Source organism: Hylaeus volcanicus, chromosome 2, assembly GCF_026283585.1.
Source record: "Hylaeus volcanicus isolate JK05 chromosome 2, UHH_iyHylVolc1.0_haploid, whole genome shotgun sequence".
In the NCBI taxonomy this organism is placed as follows: Eukaryota; Metazoa; Arthropoda; class Insecta; order Hymenoptera; family Colletidae; genus Hylaeus; species Hylaeus volcanicus.
In genome coordinates this window covers 14354824-14367924 of record NC_071977.1, presented here as the reverse complement: position 1 = coordinate 14367924, position 13101 = coordinate 14354824, and the positions used below count along the sequence as shown (strand labels likewise).

Sequence of the window (13101 nt, the reverse complement as noted above, 5' to 3'; positions counted from 1 at the left end):
ACGGTGGTTTAGTGTCAAAAGGGTGTAACTGCGTAATTGCGATTTAGAGTTAAGAGTTAAATTAGCTTAGTTTTGTAGTGCGTTCGTTAGTGTCAGACCGGTGTATCCATAATTTACAAACGAAACAAATCAGGGTTAGTTCTGTGGATACATCGGCCTGAGGCTAACGAAACCATTGAAAAACTAAACAACTTTCACTGTTAATTACAAGTTGGCAAGTATATAGTATTTAATATATGAAAACACTAAAAGTAATGTCATAAATAATATAACTTAACGGATTTATCAATAATTCACATTGCATAAATGAGAGAAATCGTATAGATACATGAAATGTTGTTTTTAATTATATTAAATTATATGCGACGAATTCACACTTTCAATTTTTGAATCTCCTAGTTGACCGAAGCTGACAATTTATAAATTAATAAATTTAAGAGTATCGTACAACGCAAGTGTTACTATGTATAGAGTTTGATAATTCTCTAATTATAGGTTTTTTAAAACGCGTTCTTAGATTTGCATTGTATATAAGTAAGATGTATTCAGTGAATCAACAAATTAGGGTGATATGGAAAATATAGATATTTATGCATATAAAATTAAAAATCATATATAATTACTAGTATGCGAATTATGCATTTATGGCAAATGAAAATATAGGAAAATTTATGAAAATATCCATAAATAAATACATAAATACATATTACATAAGTTAGAAAATAGGACGAACTTTTATTTAAACTTAAATTCCTTTACTGTATGAATTTACATAAAAATCCGCAGTCTAATAATTATTCAGCCACGTATACTCGTATAATTCTTTTTTCGAATAAAAGCTTAAAACTTATCGATGAAAAAATATAAACTTACGGAAATGAAAAACATCGATCTTGTAATTTTGGCAAAAATTAATTACCCGATGCTTAAATGTAGCGTTCAAATTAATCATTAATCGTATCAAATTTGTTAATAGTATCTGAAATAAACTATATTTAGAATAAAATTGCAAAATTGCTTATTACAACTTGAATAATTTTCATGGCTGGAGCAGGTTTATAAAACGACGAAAAAACCGACCGACTCATCCACTCTTAGCTTTACACGTAAGAACCATAATTATTTGAACGCACGAAACAAGGTTCACCTGTTCATGGCCGCGAGTCGATCGTGACGCTCGCTTGAGCAAATTAATATTTACCTTCCCTGGCACCCCAATCTACCGAAGCGCCGAGCTCTCACTCGCTTATTAATGGATATCTCACCCCATTCGGTATACCACCCCCTAGTTACCTCTCTTCGTAGCTCGGTAGACACGCAAGCCGCAAACTTTGATAACCGGGCAGCCAATTTCCGGTTGCGGTTCGTCGGTTGGTTGCACGGAGTACTCAACTCATCGGAGTGCTAAGTCTAATTCAGATTGACGTATGTTAATTCGAGTGACATTTCAGAATTATATGTTCATTAGAGCGTGTCAGGTGAGAGCTCTTTCATTTTGTTGGTGAAATTTCATTTATACATTTCCGGCGAATGCTACTATATTAAACGTATAGTACTGTACAAAAGTCTTAGGCCATTTATGATATATTAAAAGAATACACCAAACGAAAAAGATTACAAATTTTAATTAGGTTATATGTATATTTTATTTTAGTAATATTATTGTAGAGTATAAATTCAAGGGAGATTTTAATATTTACTATTCCATTTACCTTTGTGACAATGTCGATTCTTCTTGTACAACTTTCATATGATTTTTTCTCTAATACTTCGTCTGCATCTTTAGGCTCCCTTTTTTTGTCGAGGTCTGTTCGAATAATCCCAAACATGTTCAATACTACATAATTAAATCGGGACTTTCGGGTGGCCAAATCATAACTTTTAATCTTTCATTTTCCTCTAAATCCATTAAATAATTTTTTACGATTCTATTATTCGTATATGTAGTCACCAGTATACTGTATAAAGAGCAATAACAAATATGTAATATATCTTATTTATTCCATTAACATAGATTTATTTCAATGTAATGCAAGTTTAACATGGTGGCCTAAGACTTTTACACAGAACTCTATACAAAACCATTGCAGAGTATATATCGTAAATGAACATAAGAATATTAATATTCATAAGGAAGCTTTTCTGTGTATAATTGAAATTATGATAATTTGATTTATTGACGTTTCGGCTCTTTGTTTTAGAGTTATATCCAGAATCAGTAAATATTACATCATCGTGTAAAAAGAACTTATCAAATATAGTATATAAAAGGAAAATACTTTAAACAAAAAGATTGGAGATAAGAAGAACTTTTAATATTTCAGAATTATAATTTAATTTATATGTAAGTTGTATTGTACGTTAATTATATATGTAGAAAGTTCCCTTATTTAAGAAAAAGTGACTTACAATGACCATCTCAGAGTCTTAATCTCAGCGTCATTTTTCGGGGGACAATCATTTTTTTTAGTAAAAAAATCGATCTCTTGTTTACTGTACATTCTCAAATTTGAATATCATAGTAATATATTTCTCAAATATCAAATCCGAATTCAAGAAATTGCAAGAGTTACACGAATTTGAATGAATGTGTTTCGATAACCGTTACCATGTAATAAAAACTGTTTACGAATTGGAAATAAAAAAAGCCACAGAAGAGAAAAAAGAATCCTTTTAATGTAAAAAGTCTGTCGTTTAAATATAATATAATATATGAACTTATAATATTTTATTATAATATACATATATTATTATATATTCAAATGTAATATAATATACTTGCAATGTAACATTTATTTGAAAATATCAAACGTATCATTTAGACTTTCTTCAATAGATGTAGAGGGTACGAATGCTAATAGGATTGACTGCATATAATATAATGCGTATCTATTTTGTGAGGTGTCCAATTTTTTTATCATTCAAAGTGTTCATAGTTGAAAATTATCTTTGTTTATAATTTTATACTATGTCACTTTTTATATTTTCTCAGCTTTAATTACTTGGTTTAAATAAAAATAATGTTTTACTGCATAATGCCATTATTCTTTATGCACGTTACTTACATAAGTAACAAACTTACCAGCTCCGTTACATGAGGCTTGGCTGTAACTGAAATTTGTATCGGAGTCCCTAATCTGATTACTCTGGTCGGTGATGGTTAAATTAACCCTTCTTGTGTCAAATAACGATATATCGTTGTACAAATTAACTTGTTTGATATACATAGTTGAAAATAGAGCATACGCTGTGATTGGTTGATGTTTTTCATTAATAATTGAAAAATAAAATCCCCACTGACGTTTTTGCAAAGGAAATTGTTGTTCAGAATCGTGTCAGCTACCCTCTATTTCCGGTTCTTACAGGAGTTCTGGGACACCCTGTATATCATATACGCCTTACGAGAATTGTAAAAATGTAAAAAAAATTAATCTTTTATTCACTGGTAAAATTGGAAAAGGTTACTCGGAGGTTATTTCGGCTTTCACGGTCGAGCTAAAGTGATAGATCTTAAAGTGAAATCAAGCTGGTTTAAAAGATTTAAATGCGTTTTCTTCGAAACATTATTTTCTCATCTGTTTGTCAACTATTCTAACCAATCCTTTTGAAATTGAAATATGTATATTCTTCTTCACACCAGTGACTATAAATATATATATGTATGTATTTTTTTTCGAACGTAAAATGGTCGATTAAAATGATTCTTTGGATACTTCTGTTTAAACGAGTGCCATTTTCACAACATAACCACGATCATATATTATATTTTAATAAACCATTTGAATTTTTTGTCTGAGATAAACCGTTTTCAAAATATCTTGACAACCATGAAGATACCAACATCGACAGGAGTTATTTTAACGTTGAAATACTTATTTTATACTCTTTCTGAATAGTAATATTCGTAGACAAAATACTGGTATCATTCTTTATTTCGTTGTCTTCGAAAACAATTCCTAAAGTATAATTAAACTTGCGGTCGTCACACCAAAAAGATCCCTTAACACGATATCTCTCACTCATGTTTAACTTCTCGGGTCTTCTAACTAAGAGAGTTAAGAAGCCTTTCGCAACAATGCAAACCGTGTCCACATAACCGTAAATTTAAACCTTGTCTGGATCGGCTTCGTGGGGACAGTAATAAATGTTTCAAGTGCGCGATTCAGGATGGAATGATTCGAAGACAGGAAGGCCAGTTTCACCACGGCGAAACGTTCGCGTTCGCGTGACGGCCGCCATCGGGTCGCTGATTGTTTGAACAAAGCAGCATGATGAGCACCGGGACCCGTGTTAGCGGTTACGTGACGCCGGCCATTACGCTCGAACCACTTAATTATAATATCGCTCAGAATTAAACTGTGCCCGGCGCGAGCACGTACTTGTACCGCAATTATTTCCCAGCTCTCGTTATTACACGCAGAACCAGTCTGAGTTCGGTTTTCGAATCGAAGACACGTGATTCATTTGGAATGAAATGCCTGCCGATAATCGGGAATCGATGCTGGCGAGGATGAGCTCCGGTGAACAAGTTATCGGGCTAGTTAAAATGTGATTTATCGGCTGCAGGGTTACACTGAATAGAGGATATATCTGAAGGAAATGAAATGTTGGGGCCCCTTTCGAGAACTAGAATTAAGGAGATATTGAATGTGAGTAGGTAACTCTGGATGAGGAAGAAAGTCGATTCTACCAATCGAATCCCTCCGAACAACCGTACAACTTACAATTTTTGAAAAATTTGTATTTAAAATTATTTATTCTTTAATTATTCGAATCAATTTTTAAATACTATTAAATACAGAATGTTTCTAAATATCTCGACAAGTCTTGAAAGATTTATAGAGTTACAAAATAAAGTGTGATAAGCTAGACTGCGATTCTTTAATATTTTATTGTTGGTTAAAATGCATATGCACATGTGCGTTAGAGACCATTCTACATGAAATCGAGGACCTTTTGGAGGAACATTTCGAATTTAGACGAAATTTGGATACGTTGTAGTCTTTAGTGATATTTGAACGTAACTCGAGAATTTAAAAATTTTTTAAAGATTATCGGTGTTACTACTATTTAAAGTTAGCAGCTAGGTACAAGTCAATGGATGAAAAGTAGCTTACGCGCGCTTACAGTGAGGACAAAAAAGCACCAAATAAAAATAATTTATTTTAAAATTAATTTTTGAGGTTAGGAAAACGTGGTTGGATCTTGAATCAATAAATTATCACTCCACAGACACTTCTTATTGAATTGTAAATGTTTATATATTGTTGTATATAAATTATAATATGTTTATATATGTTGATATGATTATAAATTGTTTATATATGGACCATTTATTTTGAAAGTGGTGCAAGTCCATTCTTGATAAAAAATGAGATATCAAGTAATTCATGCTTAATTTTATGTAAATTTTTTATGTATAATTAGTCCGTGTATAATTTTTTAAAAAATTCTCGTTTTTTACAATTTAAAATTGGTCAGTAAATGAAATTGCATCGACTATGAAAGTGGTGTAAGTCCATTTGCAGCCCGTAAGTATATATCAGTTTAGTAAAATACGCCTAAAACAAATTTATATAACCAAATTACATATTGATAAAACAGTAGAAACATTGCCAGACTTCATATAATTTCTCTAAATTTTTTAATTAACAGATACGTTAACCTTTAATTTTCTCGAAACAAAAGAAAATGGACTTACACCACTTTCAAAATAAACGGTCCATATGTCGGAGTTAAGCAAATTAATTAAGAAGTGTGCCGAAAATGGATTGATTTTGGAGGCAAGTGCGGTAGGCATTGAAAAGACGGCGAATCAAGGCCTACTCGCGCTAATGAAACGTCGAAGTGAGGAGGACCGGCACTTTTGTTTTTAGTCGAAAGGACAGATAATCTCTAATGATGCGTTTACACGCTCAAGCTATTTGCACACCGGCTTCCACAAACCGGTTTGCACAAGTAAATCGTTGTGTGTGAATGCAGGCATGAAATTTGGGCAAGCCAAAAAATTTGGCTTGAGTGAAATCTGTCCTGACAGAAAATCGGTTTGAGATGGGCTTGAGATTAGTGCGTGTAAACGATGTTCAAGCCTCTGTTACAATCTCAGGCATGCGCATTTGACCAGATTTTCCATTTCGGACACAATAAACTACAATTTTCGGGGTTTCTCACTTCACAATTGTGCAAAGCGAACTGAACCTGTGAACGACAATATTTTTTTTTTTTATTTATTAATAGTCGTATCAACCCTTAGGTCATTAGCGACTAATACATAATTTACAAGTTAATTTTACTCATAGTATATCCTCGTATATTCCAATTTCTTTCAAAAATCTTAATGTTTGTTCTACCTTCTCTGGATTACCTACTGATTGTTCTAATACCGTTCCTATATTAAACGCTTTGTCGCATTTTTGCATGTGTTCAACCGTTAAAACCTCGTTGCATAGATTACATATTGGCGGATTACATGTCGCACTACTTTCATGTAAGTGTTCCATTCTTGACGTACTTAAGTGTTCCATATATATTTTTGCCTCTTCTAAGGGTATGACAAGTTTTTCCCTTGAAATATGAGCTATGGTACCTACTTTTGCTAGTTGTTCGGCTTCTTCATTTCCTTGTATAGCTTTGTGCGAAGGGATCCAGACTGCCACCACCGTTTTACCTTCCTGAGTAGTACTATTGTATAGATGCTGGATGTTGATAATTCTGGGATCGTCGGATTCTGTGTTGGTCATGGATTTTAGAACAGTTAAAGTTTTTAATATTCAGCGACTCATTAAGTGTTCTAAAATTTATGACCAACACAGAATCCGACGATCCCAGAATTATCAATAAACAAAGTTTTTAATATTCAGCGACTCACTCATTCTTTCCACTGTAGAGGTAATATATTCATAAGCTTTTTCTAATGCGAAGAGTTCTGCTGAGAAGATACTAAGGTTGTATGGTAATTTGTAATGTCTTTCATAATTTTTGGAGTAAAGAGCATATCCTACTCCAGTTGGAGATTTCGACCGAACGGCAATATTTCATTTAGTTCATTTGCACAAATTGGCTTGCGCAAGATGGCTTGTGCAAATAGCTTGAGTGTGTAAACCCACCATAACGGATCATTGTGCTCTGTAAATCTATTAAGCAAACGATGAGCGAAAATAAAGACGCCCAATTTGACTCTTCGAATTCGACATATGTATTAATTAAAAAGAAATGAAATTACAATTTCTAGAAGAAATGAAAAATACATAACTATGAAAGAATGTATGAGCAAATTAAAGAAATAAGTTTGTATATATATTGCACGTGGCGCACACACAAGAAAAACGAAACAGGAACAGAAAGTATTACATATTCTTTCAGTAAATGGCTGCCTAGCATACCACTAATCTGTAATATAATAAGACGCGTAATTCAATAATTTCAATTTCAAGAACAACATTTTTTAACTATTTCTAAAGTATAACACTCGCCGTCTGTGGTCGGCACCAGTGTAACGATTATTTGTTTCGCGACAATATTAGATGGGTTCAGACAGAAATCTCTTACAGATGAAGTTTTTGAAGAAAGAATTTTTCTTAAAGTAAATTGTTGTAAAGATTTCTTAAAATAAATGATTTTTGTTGCATATTATTTTGAAGATTATTTCTTCAACTATATTTGAAATAAAAAGTATCCAACAAATTTCAAATAGTTATTTATTAGTTTCATTTCAAATAAAACTTGCCCAGGTCTGTTTCAAAGCGTCCAAATACGAATTTCAGCAAAATATGGGATACGCCTTTTTGACTTTGAACGAAAGTGTAGTCTCCGTGAAAGTCGTCAGTTATCCTTATCTCTTGTGTTCAATTTTATGAGGATAAGAATAGGCAAAATCCCACGTTCTTTATGGACTGACAGGATGTCGTGGCCTGAATGGAAGCCGGATCATCCCGAGATAACAGGCTGACAGTGGGCATGAGAAAAATTAGCAATGTACGCCTGTAATCCCGTTCAATGGCAGGAGGACGTATCGAATGGTCGATCCACGCGACAGGAAGCGTGTCGAGAATTATGCTACATCCCCGACTGCGCCGCGCCAATAGATCATTAAGTTGTACTACGGCTGTATTATGACAAGACACCCGTCCCGTTGGGGTTCCGTGCTGAAGGGGTGGGGACTGCTCGCTTTTCCACATCATCACTCCTTATCAAAGAAGCCACCTTTTTCATCGAACAACTGGGATCGTTTAGGGGACTTTAGCATTTTGCAGACTTTTAATTTTCATTCCACAAATTCGTTTCAAATATCTCCCTTTATTTTTATCTTTTATTTTTTAAGTACTGAAAATTGTAACGACAGTTTATTAGAGGTCTAATACTTTACCCTATAATTATTAATCTCATTATGCTATCTCGAACATGAACATGTTAATTAGAAGCATGTATTTTAATCGTAAAGTGTTACAGAAAATAAGTCTGAATAAAATTCGTGAATTCGATGAGGTTAAAGAATAATTATTACAATATATGTTAGATAATGTGGTCAACTTGTTAATGCAATTATGATTACAAACATATAAGAATGATTTCGAAGTTATTGAATTGCGCGCCTTATTATATTACAAATTAGTTGCATGCTAGACTGCCACCTACTGAAAGAATATGTAATACTTTCTGTTCCTGTTTCGTTTTTCTTGTGTGTGCGCCACGTGCAATATATATAAAACGTGTTTCTTTAATTTGCTCATATATTCTTTCATAGTTATATATTTTTCATTTCTTATAGACATTGTAATTTCATTTCTTTTTAATTAATATACACAATTTAATATAAGAAGTGTCTGTGGAGTGATAATTCATTGATTCAAGAACCAAACACGTTTTGCTACCCTCAAGAATTAACTTTAAAACCTATCAAACAAAAGACCTATGGTTGCGTTTCAGGAAGTAGCGACAGGAAAGGGTAATCGCGATGTCGATTACGGAAGTCAGTATTCTTCACAATCTTTTAAGCATTAACAACTCCTTGTGAACAAAAAGTCTTAAACAGTCACACAAAATTCAGTGGTGTGTGACTTTCCGAATTTTGGCGTACTAACCCACGTAGGGGAGCTTAGAACCCCGTAGTTTCACGCATAGACATAGAATCGCGCTATGGAAACGGAACATTAAGTGTTTTAACCCTAGAATCTAAATATTGAGTAAATTTTACTTCTTGCATTACATTTTGTTACTTCATTACAATTTATTAAAGACTTATATATAAAATTTATTGTTATTTTTAACCATGTTGGTACCTTATTTCTTGATACTTTATGTACTAATGAAAGAAAGGTAAAGTATTGGGTATTTTGAAAAGAAGTAAAAATTACTCAATCTTTCCATTGAAAGACTAACCAGTGACCTTTACATTCTAGGGTTAAACGTTCTGGAAGAGCCTGCAACCTCTTAACACAAAAGGGAAATACCTAGTTCAATGAGTGATTGACTGCTTCAAATGTTTATGTTAAGCACTCACTAAGCCATAATGTATAAATATTATAGTTTGTATTGTTTTCTTTTCATTCTCTCTTCGAAGTGTAGTCGTCTTCAGTTGTTTCTGATAATTTTGTGATAATGTCTGATAACACGTTTCCTCTATATGCGTCCTTTTTCAATCTTTCATTCATTCATCTACACAACTTATATGTCAAATTTACTTCAGTGGCACATTACGGATTTATGTATTTTAGAAAATTATACGTTATGGATTTATGTATTTTTCTTGTTCCTTTGGTAAAGTGAACGTTTTTATACTGAATAAAACAGAATAAAATGGGACACAGATGATTTGATCAATTTCATATCAAGGAGATCTTGAATAAGAAAAGAGAATTTTCATAATTTTTAAAACAGAAATTTCTCATTTTGGTTTAAACGTAACCCAGTGATATTGATTAAATATTAAAAACTGTACAACTGTAGTGATTACTTTTGAATAATTGAGATCATGTGTATTCTTTATTCGTCCACGAATCTCTTTGTTACCAGGCTAAATGAAAGACATGCCATATTAAATCTTGCTGAAAACTAAAAAAGGAAAGGATGAAAAATGGTAACAAACGGACAACGTGAAAGTTGGCACGCGCGATGACCGTCCATGCGTAAGGTAAACGGTTATTATACAGATTAGGGGTGTCGAGGATCAGATATCCGGGGCATTTAATAACGCTGTTCCTGTCAAAACACTCACCGTAGTCAACTGAGGGTATAATGCAGATAAATTGCTCCATGGAGAACGATCGAGAGGGGCAGCACGGCGAAAAAAAGAGACGAAAGATGAGCTAAGGAGGAGAGAAACTGCGCACGAGCGACACAGGCGGGGGTGACCCCCTTCGACCCTCGTCTCGGCTATTATTTGTTACCATCAGTAGATCGCATAGGGGTGTTTTAATATGGACCCGACGCGGCGCCCAGACCAAAGATTTGCGCGTAACTGTGCAAACAGCAGGAGATCCCCGGCCACGGACCCGTGAAACTAGCAACGGGAAGATAATATCAGTGGTGAGAGTTTCCAGAGATACCGTTGCGAATCCATTTTGATCGCTTCGAAGTTCCGATGAAAAGATCCATCTTGACCATTGGCCACGATCTTCAATGATATTTGGACAACTTCAGTCGGCTATAGTTTAGTCAAAGGAATGTTAGATTTTAGGTTTGTGTGAAAGGTAATTTTTAAGGTTAGGAAATAGTGTTTGGTTTTTGAATCAATAAATTATCACTCCACAGACACATTAATTAAAGAGAAATGAAGTTACAATATCTATAAAAAACAAAATATAACTGTGAAAGTATACATGTATTAAGAATTTCATTTCTTTCGATTATTGTTTAAGGTACAACTATTTCGACAATTTCACTTTGGGTAAATAAAATAAAAGGTTCACACTGCATATATGTAAAAACACATTAATATTAATATCGTTATATATGGTATAAATATAACACATTAATATCGTGCACGATGCTGCAAGATTCCGTAATGTGCCACAACCGATCTGGCTTCTGCCTCGTTCCGCCTGTGGCGCCTCGCTCGGTGATCTATTAATTTAAAATGCGTGTACATTTCAACAATATGAGCAAATTAAAGAATAATCCCTGATCTGTAATATAATAAGGCGAGTAATTTAATTTAATTTAATTTTGTTTTCTTAGTTGCGAACTTTTTTTGGAAGTAGGTACTGTTACATTAGCGAAACATAGATTTTAAAAATAAGTTAATAGTTTTAGTCCAAAATTTTAACTTAAAACAGAAGATTATAAAACATGAATGATATTTAAACGATACATATAAAAAAGTAGATGAAATAAAGTGAAACATATTAATAAGAATTTAATTAAAATTTATTTCAACTATTTTCAACATGAAAAATGTACGAATCGTTCTTCTCAGTGTCAATGATTGCCAACCCGATTTAACGCACAAAGAGTTTTTGCAATTTTCGCATAGGTACTAATTAAACTAATATGTTCTACGAATTTGTTTGATTTCTTCTTTTGCAGATACATTGTTTGATTCACATTGTGGCTGCCGACATACGATTTGAAAAATTTTTACGTCGAACCGTAAATAAACAGCTTGTTTGAGACTGAGAAATTTACTATTCTTTAATTTGTATACATACATGCTATGAACATTTATATCCAATCGTTACTTAACAATCCAGTGAAAAGGAAATAACGAAACAGCAAACACAGAAGAAACAATTGTAACTAAATAAATCTCAAAAGGATTGAAAAATTGCAATTCTTTAATTTCTATACGAACAATGTCTATACATAGCTTGTTTATGAACATTTATATGTAATCGTTACCTAACAATCTAGTAAAAAGAAAGGGGCCTAGAAAGTAATTAAAAAAGAAAAGAACACAACGTAACTCGGCCTCTCTCAAAACGAGCGTCCACGCAGCAAAACGTTTGGCTGGATTCCCGTTTTTGTTAAAAAATCTCGCGTAGGTGGGATGAGTTCAATGCGTTCATCTATTTTTCATTCCGACCGGTCCGGAACCGATCCGCTGACAATCGGTGATCACAGCTTTTCAGATGGCTTGGAAAAGTTCGAATCGGGCTGGCCGAAGAATTGCGCGACGCACCAAAAATATTCAATGGACGAAAAAAAAGCCGGTGATTACACGCTGGCATCATTGTGACAGGGTTCGATCTTTACAAATTTCTCGAAACAATGGCCGAACCCCGGAGACCGTGGATTTCCACTTTGACGTCAGTTTTGACCAAATATTTGCCGAACGGAATGGAAGTCGCATGGCCAACCGGTACCATTGATCGATTCTTTATTTCGCTCTCGTCCTCCATTTATCGGCACCGCTTTTTTCCACCGATTTCCCATATCGTTCTTTTTCTCTTCTTGATATTGTTAATCTGGACAACTACGCCCAATACCGAGAAAAGATAGCCTGATCGAAACAGTGGTGCCGCTACTGTCTTTAATCATGTTTAGTGTCGAAACTATAACAAAAAATTACAACACAATAGAGCTTCAGTTACTCGCATTAATATTAGTAAAGAACACAATGTTTATCACGCATGTATCTTGCGCATACTCAGCATGTATGTGAATCACTCTCGAAGTAAAGTAGGAGAGCTCTTTATAAATGTTTTATTGTACGGAAGATAAATAAACCGATTTTGTTGAAAATGGTATAACTTCACATTTGAATATAAATAAGTTAACACAAGCTTAATTAGACATACATGTCTTGTTTTTCATATTTATAATAATACAGGTAACGATGTACAATACACTTATAAATTTGTCGAAAGAAGTTTAACCGTACAATGTTACTGGAAAAATGTTTTTCTTTTTATGGTGAGATAAAGCCATTCATAATAATCAATGATTAAAATAACCTTCCAGAAAATAGTTTCAACAATATTAACATAACATCGATACAAATTAAAAATAGAATTGAAATCGTAGAAATATCAAATTTAAGAATAAACGAAAATAATGCTACCAATTTACATTCACACTATGAAAGTAATAATTGGAAGAATTATTGGAAAAATATTACTGCAGAAGTAAAAAGATGACTTCTGAGAACAAAATTTAAAATAAAGA

At 33.3% G+C, this 13101-nt stretch overlaps 1 long non-coding RNA gene across 2 annotated transcripts; it reads left to right on the top strand.

The window, feature by feature from the left end:
- Positions 1 to 4437: 4437 nt before the first annotated feature.
- On the top strand, positions 4438 to 11869 carry LOC128884973 (uncharacterized). Of its 2 annotated transcripts, none has more exons than XR_008459517.1 (3): positions 4438 to 4649; positions 9399 to 9510; positions 10012 to 11869. It is a non-coding gene; the product is annotated as an uncharacterized LOC128884973 (long non-coding RNA). The 2 variants fall into 2 exon arrangements; XR_008459518.1 differs by having other exon boundaries at positions 9399 to 10129; positions 10219 to 11869.
- Positions 11870 to 13101: the final 1232 nt, after the last annotated feature.